General features: G+C 33.7%; 1 long non-coding RNA gene across 1 annotated transcript in view; it reads right to left on the bottom strand.

Moving 5' to 3' along the window:
• The window catches only part of LOC139721997 (uncharacterized), a 75,008-nt gene that overhangs the window by 19,249 nt on the left and 39,935 nt on the right, over positions 1-15,824 (bottom strand). The window contains exon 2 of the long non-coding RNA XR_011710256.1: positions 9,406-9,461. This is a non-coding gene — a long non-coding RNA (uncharacterized lncRNA). The remainder of the gene's footprint in view (positions 1-9,405; positions 9,462-15,824) is intronic.

The following is a 15,824-nucleotide window of genomic DNA, read 5'->3' as shown; positions in this document are numbered from 1 at the left end:
GTAGAAATTGCTTTCAGCAAGCAGTTCTGACTAAAAGCAATAAGTTTCAAAATAGTTTTGCAAGTGCTAGGAAGAATTGACAATTGATAAAAGATTGTGTACACTGGTAGAGGTTTTGATGATCAAGTTTTAGAATGGCAATTGCAGTGCTTACAGAGTTGTGCCTTCTGTTTAATGGCTACAAATAAAATAGTTGAAACCTTTTACTTGAGTAATGTGTATTGGGTTCTTTGATTGATCATACTGATACAATACATTTCCATCATGTGCTGCACTTGAAAAGGTACTTGGAAGAGTTAACTTGAAAGAAATAAAGAAGAAAATGAAACTAGATTTTCCATATGGAACATCTTAAAAATTACTTACTTGTAGAAGCGTGGGAGAGTGCTTTTCAATGTCCTAATGCAAGGTGAGGCAAATAACACTTACACTGAAACATTCTCTTAAACACTTGTACCTTAAAGGGATGGCATAGTTTTGGTTGAGATGGGGATTCAGATTTTAACTTTTTGCAAGATACAAACAATTCTAAGAGGTATTCAAAGTTTATTGGATGAAAATAAGTTTTGAAATGGTTTAAATATCCAAAAACAAAGTAAAAACAAAGTGGTCCTAATAAAAGGCGAGGCCCAACTTTTATTAGGACCACTTTGTTTTTACTTTGTTTTTGGATATCTCCAATTTTCACCAAATAAATTTAGAATTCCTCTAAGAATTGTATGCTCTTTCATATTCATTCTAAGAGGTTTGTTAGTATCTTGCAAAAAAAAAAAATAATAATGAGAACATGCAGCCCTATCTAAACCAAAACTATACCACCCTTTTAAGGGCATTATTTACCAGTGGGAGCAGTGATTTAAGAAATGTTCGAGTTACCACATTTTATACATATGTATAGGTCAGTTGTATCACAAAACATACCACATAAAAATTTTGCAATAAAGCCTAAGATATATAGAGATATCACTATTTTTCTCAATAAACTATAACTGTAGATGGATTATTCTAAAAACAATTTTGATATAACTAATGTTTGTCTTTATTAGATATAGCAATACTTAAAAATTGATTATGTACTGATCAACATTTTAACATTACTTGTTTTTATCCCTAACTCACATTCTAGAACTATTTTCAAGCACTAAAGCTAGGTTTTTGCTTCATCTGCAACTGGTAAATAATGCCTTTAACATGCCACAATTACACACACTTTGAAGTAGGAAGTAAACACAACCTGGAGTGCCTTGGCATAGGCAAAGTCTCTTTTTTAGCCCAGGATGACTCATTTTTTCCAGTATATTGATACTGTCTGATATATTGCTGCAGCAGCAGTGGATGTGCGCATCATTGAAGTTGTGATTTGGGGCGATGCAATTTATGAATTGACAATCAATTTGCTGAAAATGAATTCTATAAATGGTGGCAGGAGCAATGCAATCATCAAAATAGGAGTTTTATTGCAAAATGAGCTAAGTGCCATTTCTAAACATTTCAAAGTAAGTCCATCATCAGATAGAGCAAAATTAAACCTTTCCAGTAATACCTCACTTGTGACATAACACGGAATATTCTAGAAATTATGATGGAAAATATCCTGTATTTTCTTATTATTTTCGTTGTCTTTTAGCAGCCTTAATCACAAATATCTCAACTTGATAAGAATGGAGTTAGCTCTTCAAATATTCAATAGGATGTGACAATCACTCCTTATATGATCAAAGGTCCAGATTACCTTTGGGAGCAGTGATTTAAAAAAAAATTAAAGATATCACATTTGATGCTTACTCTCTAAAAAAAATCGAGTGAAAATATTCACTCTTAAAAGAGTGAATACAAAAAAGAGTGATTTTAGAGTGAAAATGGAGTGAATTTTGAGTGAAAATGTTCTTTTTCACTCGTTTTGGAGTGACCTCAGGAGTCACCCCAAAATCTTCGAGTGATCCTTGAGGTCACTCCAAAATGAGTGAAAATGAACATTTTCACTCATAATTCACTCCAATTTCACTCTAAATTCACTCTTTTTTGTATTCACTCTTTTAAGAGTGAATATTTTCACTCAATTTTTTTTTAGAGAGTATGTGTAGGTCTGCTGTATCACAAAACATCCTACCATTTAAAATTTTAGCAATAAAGCCTACAATATAAGGAGATATCAGTATTTTGCTTAATAAACCATAACTGTAGACGGTTTTGTCTGGAAACATATTTTATTATAACTATTGTTTACATTTTGTGTACTTAACAATACTTCATCGTTAATAAGGATTCAAATTTTTACAGTAGTTGTTTCTATCCCTAGCTCACATTTTAGAACTATTTAAAAGCATTTAAATGTTGGGTTTTTGTTTCATCTGCAAATAGTAAATTATGCCTTTAACAAAGTTGATACTGTCTCTTTTGTTGATGCAGACACAGGTCAGGTGGTAATATCATATTGACTATAGGTGAACAATGTGGTCTCAAACTGGTTGGCATATTGTATTATAGATTATGGCATTCTTTGCCAAGAAATACCTTTTTAATCGTACTTTGAAAACATATATTGTGCATGGAATTGCAGTAAGGAAGAACACTTACTGTGATGAAATGTTTGCTATTATAAGTGTGCTTTCACATTATCTTCTCTATTGACAGTTTCTAAGGTTCATTATAAAGCAGTGGTATATTACTTGATGTGTATCAATTACAGGGGCTTTGACTATTAAGCACTTTAAAATGTTATGGGTGGATCAATGAAAGCTAGAGTATCTCATACCATCATACTTCTATCATGTCTATAGCCAAAGGATGAAGATTTAATGTGCAAAAGAGAGCACCTTAAAGGGGATTTTCCTGTTGCATAATACATTAGGTATAATCTATTGGAACAAACTTCTGATCATAACAATGCAACTCAAAAATTCACAGACTGTCAGCGTCACTCTCTATAAATTGTATGTAAGAGAAAATATTTTTAATAAATGAAGAGCGTATCAGCATTTAGGTATCTACTTTATTTCATATCATTTGTACAGTCCTTTTGTTCATTATGCAAAGTAATAACAGTTATGTCACTATAATTATTCATTTCATTTAGTTTGCTCATGTGAAATGTCATAACTAGAGCCGATACATCAAAGATATATAAAATATTTATTCACCAATAAAGTATTAATTTGATAGAGTATTGTTCACTGTTGTGTTCAGGAGTGGAATGTTTATGTGACCAGGGGTCAATTCACAGGGTTATATATTCATATAAATCATAACTCTGGTGAGTGAATCAATTTTTTACAGTGGTCAAATGTGGCACTCATTTATTCACTCATTCCTGCCATAGTTATGACAATAAACAGCACTTTGTAAAAAGCTCATTTTGCTATTCTCTTGACTTCTGTACATACATGTTTTCATTTAAGTAATGCCCTTTACACAGGAAAGGGTGCCGCTGAGTTTTATCATAACTAATTTGAATATAATGATAACTAGTAGCACCCGTGGAAATCCACGGGTCTGAGGGGTTTTATTTTTTTTTCTCATAATACGATTTTGCACATTTTTATTGAAGAAATAAAAAGAAAGTCTTCTCATTCTTTTGTTAATTGTGCTGTCTTCTAAATGACCACCCTTCCCAGAAATTTTATAATACATTTTTGTAGTATATGCCAGGCGATCCGGTCCATTGGTAGGGATCATTCCCGCCACTACTTGCTTTTATTATAGAACTTGAGTTTCGAGGGGTTATTTGCACCCGTTGAAGTCCAACAGTTGTCTTGTTGCCCCTCATCCCTCCCCCCCCCCCCCTCACGCACACACACATTTCCACCTCCGCAGGGCAAAAAACAAAAACATTCAGGGAAAAATTACCAAAAACGCAAATGAGATTCCCCGAAAGTTCTGCCCACAGGTTGTTCCCGTCGAAACGGGAAGATATTAACACTATGACTTTGATTACCCCCTGCTCTTGCATCCACGCGGGCACCCGCGGGAATCCACGGCTGGTCTCAAGGCCTCGGTTTGTTTTGTGTGTTTTTTTTTTTCATGTTTCTTTTCCCCACGTTATGAGAGAAAAATAAGATATTTTCGTCTTCATAATTTTGCTCCCTCCTTTTTGTTTTTAATCACCAAAACTTGGCTTGATATATCATATCAATATAGAACTACATCTGCTTCAGATTGTACATTATCATAATTAATATTAGGCCTACAATTATTGCTCCTATTATTGTTATTATTATATCATTATTATCATTATCCTTATCATTATTATTATTATTATTATCATCATGGTTATTATTTGGGGAGGGGGAGATCATAGTCATCAGGTTTAATAGGCACCTGTGGGAGTAGGTTCTCACGACCTCGTATTTTTTTTTCTTTAATATTTTTCCCATGTTATGGAAGAAAGAAGAATATATACATCACTGCATTCGTCGTCATTTGCTCCCTCTTTTTTTTGTCACCAAAACTTGGTTTGATAGACCATAGAACCACACATTCTATTTCCACTTGCAATTTTAAAAATAGGCGGTCGGCAAAGCGAGGTTTTCCTCTACGTCCGCTCATCTTATGAATATGTATGATTACAGCAGCTCTGCAGTAAACGAATGGACACAGCTGCGCGTGTAATCTGATATGAAAGGGTAAGATCGGCAAATATATTTAGCCGCGTCCTAAACAGTCTGCGTACAATGACACCGGACTTGAGAGCAAACGGCGAGCAAACTAAATGACGTACCTGAGCTGCATATAGTATTCTGCAGTTGTGCAAAATACAATTACATAACCAACGTTCGCTGTTTTCATTTGGGGACGCCAATAATGGCGAACTGTTCGTAAATGCCCTTGTAGTCCATATCACGCACACACAGATTCGTGTAACCATCGTCAATACATTCAGTACACGTAACAGGCGGAGGCAAAGGTACATCACAGAACTATATACACACAGAGTAGAGTGTGTATAGAGTTCTGCGAGGTACATTGTGTGTGTGCGTGCGCGTCCGCCGGAAGATGTTAGAGATTTCGCTGCACCATCATCTTTAGTATCCCCCAGTGTCTCTGCACGCTAAAAGATGGAAGATCGAGAAAGCAGGAGGCCAGCGCAGGTTCCGTGAATATTGAAACGCTCGGCTCTTTCGTCACGCACAAAAATGCATTATGCATGTAGCTAATTAATTTTTCTTTTTCGTCCTCGACGTCGACACGGAGGCGGAGAGGGGACGAAACCCGCGCCATTCGATGTAGGATACTCTCCTGCGGCCGACGGCACCGGTCGCAACTGCCCGGAGCCGACGGCTCGGGAGGAGATAGAGAAACCAGCAACGCCGAAATAAAACAGGAAATACTTAAAGGTAGGGAATCCCATTTGCACGCCTTAAATGAAGAGTTGTATAAATACAGTGGTATGTTGAAGAGAATATCATTTTAGAAACTCCCACAAAGTATTGAAAGTGGAAGGTAACATTTAGTACAGTTTTTTGACGGTTAGATTTTGAATTGAATTGTTTTCGGGGCTCACCGTAAATTCCAGTACATTACTAGGCTACCTTTGCAGACCCATGTACTGCATATGTGTCCATCATGTATATTTTGTGAAGAAAGTTCATCAACACTTACAAACATTTCTATATACATTCTTACCACACACTCTATATGTTATTACATCAGCTCTTGTACTTTTAGATTTGTGTTTATAGATCACAAATACAGAAGAATGCAACAAAAAGGCTTAAGTGTGGCTGACACACAGAACTACTGAGTAGTTGAGTTTTGTGCATTATTCAAATTTTAGATAACTGTTGACTTCCAAATTTCTAAGCAGTGGCCTAAGCAAGTCCCCTGAGGTTCATATTTAATGTTTTGCTGCATTTTGGGAGGTCTGTAAAAGGTATCCCCTACCTTTAAGGCCGCGACAACAACAACAACTTCGAGTATTATAGTATAGGATAATGATAATAACTATAACAGTGATAATCAAATCTCTTTTAAGTTAATCTCTCAAAACATTTCATGTAGACATTTATGATTCATCACACTCAAACAAAGATTATCCTGTGAAATTACAATCAGATTGCTTGGGTTGTGACTTTCAACTTCGAGGGCTGAATATAGAAATTCAGAAGTAATCAGCCAAGAAGTTTAAGTCTCATCTCCTGTGCTCTATCTTCTCCATTGTTCATGATTGCTACAATCATCATGTCAAGTTGAATACATCCAAAAGAAAAAGCTTTAAGCTGTATATAAATGTCATGCAAACAGCTACCAATCAGTAAAAATTTGAGAGATACTAAGATACGGACAATCAAGTCTATCCATTTATAGATCTCCTATTAATTTGGTAATATAAGAAATCTTGGACTTTAATCTCCAATTTTCACCAAATAAATTTAGAATTCCTCTAAGAATTGTATGCTCTTTCATATTCATTCTAAGAGGTTTGTTAGTATCTTGCAAAAAAAAAATAATAATGAGAACATGCAGCCCTATCTAAACCAAAACTATACCACCCTTTTAAGGGCATTATTTACCAGTGGGAGCAGTGATTTAAGAAATGTTCGAGTTACCACATTTTATACATATGTATAGGTCAGTTGTATCACAAAACATACCACATAAAAATTTTGCAATAAAGCCTAAGATATATAGAGATATCACTATTTTTCTCAATAAACTATAACTGTAGATGGATTATTCTAAAAACAATTTTGATATAACTAATGTTTGTCTTTATTTAGATCTAGCAATACTTAAAATTGATTATGTACTGATCAACATTTTAACATTACTTGTTTTTATCCCTAACTCACATTCTAGAACTATTTTCAAGCACTAAAGCTAGGTTTTTGCTTCATCCGCAACTGGTAAATAATGCCTTTAACATGCCACAATTATACACACTTTGAAGTAGGAAGTAAACACAACCTGGAGTGCCTTGGCATAGGCAAAGTCTCTTTTTTAGCCCAGGATGACTCATTTTTTCCAGTATATTGATACTGTCTGATATATTGCTGCAGCAGCAGTGGATGTGCGCATCATTGAAGTTGTGATTTGGGGCGATGCAATTTATGAATTGACAATCAATTTGCTGAAAATGAATTCTATAAATGGTGGCAGGAGCAATGCAATCATCAAAATAGGAGCTTTATTGCAAAATGAGCTAAGTGCCATTTCTAAACATTTCAAAGTAAGTCCATCATCAGATAGAGCAAAATTAAACCTTTCTAGTATTACCTCACTTGTGACATAACACATAATATTCTAGAAGTTATGATTAAAAATATTCTGTATTTTCTTATTATTTTCATTGTCTTTTAGCAGCCTTAATCACAAATATCTCAACTTAACAAGAATGGAGTTAGCTCTTCATATATTCAATAGGATATGGCAATTACTCCTTATATGATTAAAGGTCCAGTTTATCTTTGGGGTCAGTGATTTAAAAAAAATTCAAGATATCACATTTGATGCTTATGTGTAGGCCTGTTGTATCACAAAACATCCTACCATTTACAATTTTAGCAATAAAGCCCAAAATATAAGGAGATATCAGCATTTTTCTTAATATACCATAAATGTAGACGGTTTTGTCTGGAAACATATTTTATTATAACTATTGTTTACATTTTGTGTACTTAACAATACTTAACATCGTTAATAAGGATTCAAATTTTTACAGTAGTCGTTTCTATCCCTAGCTCACATTTTAGAACTATTTTAAAGCACTTATGTTGGGTTTTTGTTTCATCTGCAAATGGTAAATTATGCCTTTAATAAAGTTGATACTGTCTCTTTTGCTGAAGCAGACACAGGGCAGGTGGCAATATCATATTGACTATAGGTGAACAATGTGGTCTCAAACTGGTTTGCACATTGTATTATAGATTATGGCATTTTTACCAAGAAATACCTTTTTAATCATACTTTGAAAACACATACTGCGCATGGAATGGCAGTAAGGAAGAACACTTAGTGTGATGAAATGTTTGCTATTATAAGTGTGCTTTCACATTATCTTCTCTATTGACAGTTTCTAAGGTTCATTATAAAGCAGTGGTATATTACTTGATGTGTATCAATTACAGGGGCTTTGACTATTAAGTACTTTAAAATGTTATGGGTGGATCGATGAAAGCTAGAGTATCTCATACCATCATACTTCTATCATGTCTATAGCCAAAGGATGAAGATTTAATGTGCAAAAGAGAGCACCTTAAAGGAGATTTTCCTGTTGCATAATATATTAGGTATAATCTATTGGAACAAACTTCTGATCATAACAATGCAACACAAAAATTCACTGACTGTAAGCATCACTTTCTATAAATTGTATGTAAGAGAAAATATTCTAAAAAATAAATGAAGAGCGTGTTAGCATTTAGATAACTACTTTATTTCATTTTATTTGTATAGTCCTTTCGTTCATTATGCAAAGTAATAACAGTTATGTCGCTATAATCATTAATTTCATTTATGCTCATGAGAAATGTCATAACTAGAACCGATTTATCAAAGATATATCAAATATTCATTCACCAATAAAGTATTAATTTGAAAAAGTATTGTTTACTTTTGTGTTCAGGAGTGGAATGTTTATGTGACCAGGGGTCAATTTACAGGGTTATATATTCATATAAATCATAACTCTCGTGAGTGAATATATCAATGTTTTTACAGTGGTCAAATGTTGCACTCATTTATTCACTCATTCCTGCCATAGTTATGACAATAAACAGCACTTAGTAAAAAGCTCATTTTGCTATTCTCTTGACCTCTGTACATACATGTTTTCATTTAAGTAATGCTCTTTACACAGGAAAGGGTGCCGCTGAGTTTTATCATAACTAATTTGAATATAATGATAATAATGATAATAACTATAACAGTGATAATCAAATCTCTTTTAAGTTAATCTCTCAAAACATTTCATGTAGACATTTATGATTCATCACACTCAAACAAAGATTATCCTGTGAAATTACAATCAGATTGCTTGGGTTGTGACTTTCAACTTCGAGGGCTGAATATAGAAATTCAGAAGAAATCAGCCAAGAAGTGTAAGTCTCATCTCTTGTGCTCTATCTTCTCCATTGTTCATGATTCCCACAATCATCATGTCAAGTTGAATACATCCAAAAGAAAAAGCTCCTGTATATAAACGTCGTGCAAACAGCTACCAATCAGTAAAAATTTGAGAGAAACTAAGATACGGACAATCAAGTCTATCCATTTATAGATCTCCTATTAATTTGGTAATATAAGAAATCTTGGACTTTAGTAAAAAAAAAAAAGAGCAGAAGAAAATCCTCAGCACATTTCTCAGCACATGCCAATAACTGAATGCTTTTAAACCATCTACAGCCAGTGGATATCACATTGTCTGAAATCGACAAGAAAGCAATCTACAACAACGTAAAATAGCCTTACCTTTAAAGGGACTCTTTCCTTTCATAATCCTTAGCATCAATGTACTTGAGTGTCCACTGTAAAAATCAACAAGAAATATGAGATGATAAGTTTAATTAGGAAATGGCAACAATTTGGTAGATGCCAAAAAAAGAATCAGGGGGGTGTTTCACAAACGTTTGTCAGCGCTGACAACAACTGTCAACGCTGTCAATTTCAGCAAAATCCTTGGCTTTGATTGGCTGAGATGCTTTGGTCACTGACTGTTACTATGGTGATTCAAGTTGTCAGCGCTGACAAACGTTGATGAAACACCCCCCCACCCCCCGATTTATACACACTGAACCATATCTAATGAAATCTAGGTGAAAGTATTTTTCTTCTAAATTACATATTTTGTGACAACAGCTAGTGTCAAAATGTTCTATTTTTGTAAAGGAAATGTCACTTCTACAGTATTTTAAAGAAGAAATTCACTCCAAAATCTTATCAATTTCATCAAAAAAGAGAGAAAAAAATCCCAGCAGAAGAGTGCAAAAATGATCAAAATTGGATAGGAAATAAGAAGTTATGACATTTTTAACTTCATAATTTTTCGGTTAACACTCCTTCACCAGTTGTTGTGCATATATATTCAAATCACCAAGTCGATGTCATGCTTTCACAATTTCTTATTTCATTTACAGAAATGACAAAAATCTATTTCAGCTGTTTAAACATAAAATTTGCCTTAAAATCACTTAAAATAAAGCATGTTTTAACTTCAAAGTAAATAAAAAAGAAATAGTATAAAAGTTAAAGCAAATGTTTACACTTAAATATTTTAGTATGGGAATATTTCATTCATTTCATTTCATTAATTTCAGTCTTTATTGTCCATATCATGGATATTTGTTTTGTTCACATGCATTTTACAAAAAAAAATATACAATACACAATTACATGAACAACATTCAAATGACATATAAAACATAAGAGAGGCACCTTTTTGCCGACATTCTAAAACAGAAAAAAATCATATATAACATTATATCAACATCAATTTTCAAATATTCAACCTATTAATATATCTTTATCTTTAACTGTGAATACAACATAAACTAATATGGGTGATTTATTACCGTATCTTTGGGGCGCAATATACAACTGCCAATTATTCATCTGTAATCACCGGATGAAATAAGATACACAAACAAATATCCTCTCCCTTCTCAACATATTACATTAATCATAAAATAAATAAGCATCATCAGCTGCACTAATCCAGAGCCTTCCGTACCTCCAGCTCAATCTATACATCCCTCAAAACTTTCCTAAACCATACAACATTATCAATCAATATGCTCTTACCTGTACCAGTACCTAAAAGCAACAAATTTTCTGAATTTCATATTATAACATCTGCAAACAATTGTGAAGGCATTTCATCACCAACTTGCTCATTTGAATATTCAAGGACTGGTCAAGAAATGTTTTCTGAAGAAATGTGAAATTTCAAAATGTCCTATCTTCCTTATTTCTTATCAGACTTTTGTCATATTTTGAACATTCTGTTTCACTCTTTTGTTGGATGGAAATGAATGATAACTGAACTGAAAAAAGAATGAGTGTTTTGTCTCACAATCCTGCCACTGACCCTGCACAGAAATCTTTACAATATGCCCATCTGAAATGAAACTACAGTACAAGGAAGAAATCATATCCTCTGTACGAAATTGCTCTCAAGTTATCTTATTTAAGCAATTTGGGGAGAAGTTCTAGTGGAAGAAAGTTTAGTTGAATTTCTGACTTAAAATGGGTTTTATGATACTTTCTTACAATTATACAAACCACTGACAAAGATCTGGGCCCCATTTCATAAAAGATGTTAGGATAGCAACTCTTGCTGGAGTGGCAACTTCCCATAGCAACAGCCAATCAGGAAGCTGGATTGTTATCGTTACCATGACAATTGCCATTTCAGCAAGAGTTGCTATCATACCAACTTTTTATGAAATGGGGCCCAGAAGTAATGACTTCATCTAATTTGCATTTGTGCTTGTGACCAATATTTCTGTTTGGGTGTGGACCCATAAAATTCCCACCACTATCTGCAAGGACACCTTCAAAGGAATCTTGAATCCATGCAAGCAATCTTTACACATGTCTGATTTTCAAAGGAATTTTGGTACATCACATCCTCACATTTTTTTTTTTATTGAAGTCTTTTTCATGATCGAAATGACTTGCATGCAAAGGTGATTAAGGTCCAAAAGAGTTCCGCATTTAAAATTTTGGTTGTGTAACAGGACATTTCGGACCCCCCCCCCCCCCCCCCCCCGTACAAAAACAACAACAAAAAACATACTAACACAAAAACCCCTTTTCGACAGCCAACACACAAAAAGAAATGTCCTTCAAGTTGTCAATTATGCACAGGGCAGACATAGATAGTACATTCATGATGCTACATAGTGTAGTCTAGATTCCAAACTCTTTTTCTATTCCAATGAAGTGGGCAAATATCCTCTATATTGGAGGCATCCCCTTTCCATAAATAAATAAATAAATAAATATATAAATATATATATATATATATATATATATATATATATATATATATATACACTTGGTGATTCTATCCTTCTATGAAGAGTGCTCGATATCCTCAAAGGAAGAGCTTTAGACAGAAGTATTGCAACAAGTTCACTCGGTTGACATCAGGTACATCCATATTTTATTGCTACTCGGAGTTTCATGCCACCTTCATTTAGGGGCAATCATCAGGCAATCTATGTACCTGATGTCAACCGAGTGAACTTGTTGCAATACTTCTGGGCAAGTCCAAGATAAGGTCCCCTCAGAAGTCAAAATTTCATCTTTGCTCAATATTGACATGTTTGGTATCATTTTGAAGCTTATGAGTTGAAGTTTTGATTTCCGTGCAGGAAAAAATGATATTATGTAAATTTATGCAAATTTCAAGGGTTTCATTTGCATAAATGTGAAACACAGCGTTACGTATGGGACATTTATAAAAATTCATATTAATTCAAAGGAAAGCAAATGATATTTGATTAATATGTGGACATAAGAAGTTCATCACATTGTTGAACTTGGTATGAAAATTTAGGGATTATGCAAATGATTATGCAAATTAGCTCGTGTCCTTTCATGAGATGTCCCATACGTAACAAAATGAGGTCATTTTTTTTAGGTTTTTTCTGAAATTGCTAAAGTTATCTTAATGCCCTTTTGGAAAGTTCTAATTTATTGTTTAGAGAAATTAAATACCAGAGAAAAAAGAAAAAAAAGTAACAGAAATATCTCTTATCAGGCATTGAAATAATGTTACGTATGGGACAAATGCGTTACGTATGGGACATCCTCATACATATTGCATGTGAATGCATGTAGCTAGCTGGGAAGGTCTCTCAGTACATAAATGGTCAATCATCCTGAAGAAAGCATCCCAACATTGTAGCCAATTTTTGAGTTATAGATACTTGAAACAATACATGAACTTGACTGAACAATTTTCAGAAAGGGGGAGGGGAAAATGGCAAAATACACAATGAAATATCAACATTAAAGGGATAGTATAGTTTTTTGTAGAAATGGGGATTCAGTTTTCAACATTTACAGAGATGAAAGGAAACCAATTATATGAATTACTTACAATGTAAGAGCATAAAATCCTAAGACTAGAGGAATTCAAAGTTTATGTGATGGAGTTCCAATTTGAAATGGTTGTGAATAAATCTGAATCTGAATCTGAATCTGAATATATGTATATAGAAAAAAAAAGTAAAATGATTTTTTTTTTATTGCAAGTGATACACAAATTGTCCTTATTCAGTTTTCAGTAGTAGCTACAACAAAATTCATGGGTATACATACTGAGGTGTGACTCGAATCAATGACCTGACTGCAAGACAGACATCATCTACTCGATCACTGGGGTTCCATGCAACAGGTATTGCTTATTTATTAAACTTAATATTTCTTGTGTCAAGTTGTTTTTTATTGAAACTGAATGGCAAACTGCCCTTCATCAATGGAAGTAAGCACTTTAAACTATTCTATTTTTCAGTAGTAACTATCCTGATAAAAATAGGGCATACATACTCAGGTTGGTCATAAAAAATATAGAATATGATTGAATGGGATTATGATGGTAAATATCTGGGAAATATTGTTCCCTTGTCAATCTGGATCAGTATTTGAGTAATTTCAACTGATTCCACCTCAATAATTATGCAAAAATTTGTTTATGGGTATTTTGCAAAATTATTTTGCAAAATACCCATAAACATGGTTTTCCACACACTAAACGAATGGGGGACAAAGGGCATGCATACCCAGGTTGGTCATAAAAATATAGAAATATGATTGAATATGATTATGATGGTGAATATTTGGGGAATATTGTTTCCTTGACAATCTGGATAAGTATTTGAGTAGTTTCAACTGATTTTACTTCAATAATTATGCAAAATACCCATAAACATGGTTCTTCACACACTAAATGAATGGGGGACAAACTGTCCCATACGTAACTGTCCCATACGTAACACGTCATGTCTGTCTTTAATAAGACCCTGTAATTAGAGCTTTTTGCCTAATGACATGAAACTTACCTGTGATAATCTTGAGTGTTGTGACTTTCATCACAGTGAGTTACAAGTTGTAGAATGATATACTTTCAGAGAGTTTTGAGGTTGAAAAAAATGTTCAAAAAAACAAAATTTTTCTGGTCCCATACGTAACGGCACATATTTTCTCTTCTAGAATATAATTGTCATGGTCATTTTTCTCAATTTTTTACATGATTATACTTCTTCTAGATATCAATCACCATGATGAAGTTCAATATGATCAAAGGCCATTAACACTATTTTTCAGGTCATAAAAGTCTCTGAATGTCCCATACGTAACGTGCGTGTTATCTTGGACTTGCCCTTCTATATATATATATATATATATATATATTCTATTATATGTAAATATTATAACATAATACACATTATGAATATATATATGAAGAGTTTGATCACAAAACCAATTAATTCCATCCTTGTTCGTGAGACATTTGCAATCAAACTGTTAGAGTCACTAAAAATAATAAAAAAATAAGGAATATTCTTAATCATTAAGAACTTAAAAAATACTCCTTATTAGTTAAATGTATGTATTATTGAAAAGGTTCTATTTTGCTATATCTGGTGATGGACTTACTTTAAAATGTTTAAAAATGGTACTTAACTCATTTTGTTATCAAACTCTTCATATTTATATTACATGTTTAACCCATCAAGTCCAAGGACTCACATTTCTATGATATGATAGTTAGTATACTATGACTAGGAGTTTCCATTAATTGTTAATAGTTCATATTTAGGGTAATGCATTAAATCTTTTTAATTTCAGCCCTTTGTTGATCATATTCTGTTGATCACTTTGTTTGAAGAGTTGTACAAAATCTCTACATCACTAAACCTATAACTATTCCATGACATGACAACACATTTTACAAGATAAACTGTAATGTGTCTGTCTCAATTTAGCAAAGTTTTCTTTTTCTGATTTTCCACAGTCTGATGACTTTTGAACTTCCATAGAATGCTTCTCCAGTGGCACGAATGGAATCATATCGAGAGGTGCCAATTTAGGGATAGCATAATGATTCCTACAGCAAAATTCCACAAGATCTTAATTGTTTACAACACCCTTACTTTTTCTTTCAGTGCTCCAGCCACAATTAAAAGTCAAGCTCAGGTTATGATGATGTTTCCAGAATTTCTCCCACGAACATAGTTTGACATCACACACACTATGTTTCCTTGCAAGACATGACTATCTATGTGAGCACTATAAAGCACAATGCTATAAAACTTGATCTTTTCCTTTGTGGACGGCACACTTTGTCATGTTTATTGGAAGCAAAATGGAAAAATGAAATGAACTGAAACAAAAACAAATGATGTCAGAGCTCCTATCAAATTGCAGTGGTATATACCATAAGGTCACTGCTCTGGGGCACGTGTGACTGATGTGCTCTTAGCCATCAAAAAAGACATTTACAGTGGAAACACTAAAAGAGTCGTAACTTTTAATGTGCACTTTGCAATCATTGATGTGACTGGTGACTGCCTTCTGGTTCTTTCCCCTGCCATCATTAATCAATGATAAAAATAAATGGGGCAAAATACTCTAGCTGCCCTTCCTCTTTGATCGACAATTGGACGCTGATAACATATTGTTACAGAACCCTGCCGACCTGTCAGATACGTTATTGATTCCATTATGGAATTCACGTGAATTCTGCTAATATCATGACCAAACCATTTGTGTGTGTGTGTGTGTGTGTGTGTGTGTGTTTTGGCAATGTGCGTTTTGTGTCGACAAACATATTAGCTATTTCATATAAAGACAAGGACACAATTAAAGGGCATTCCCAT

The sequence above is a fragment of the Diadema antillarum genome, unplaced genomic scaffold (genome assembly GCF_040938485.1).
Source record: "Diadema antillarum isolate AM-2024a unplaced genomic scaffold, OU_Dant_1.0 scf00000154, whole genome shotgun sequence".
NCBI classification, from domain to species: Eukaryota; Metazoa; Echinodermata; class Echinoidea; order Diadematoida; family Diadematidae; genus Diadema; species Diadema antillarum.
This window is presented reverse-complemented; position numbering and strand designations above follow the sequence as displayed.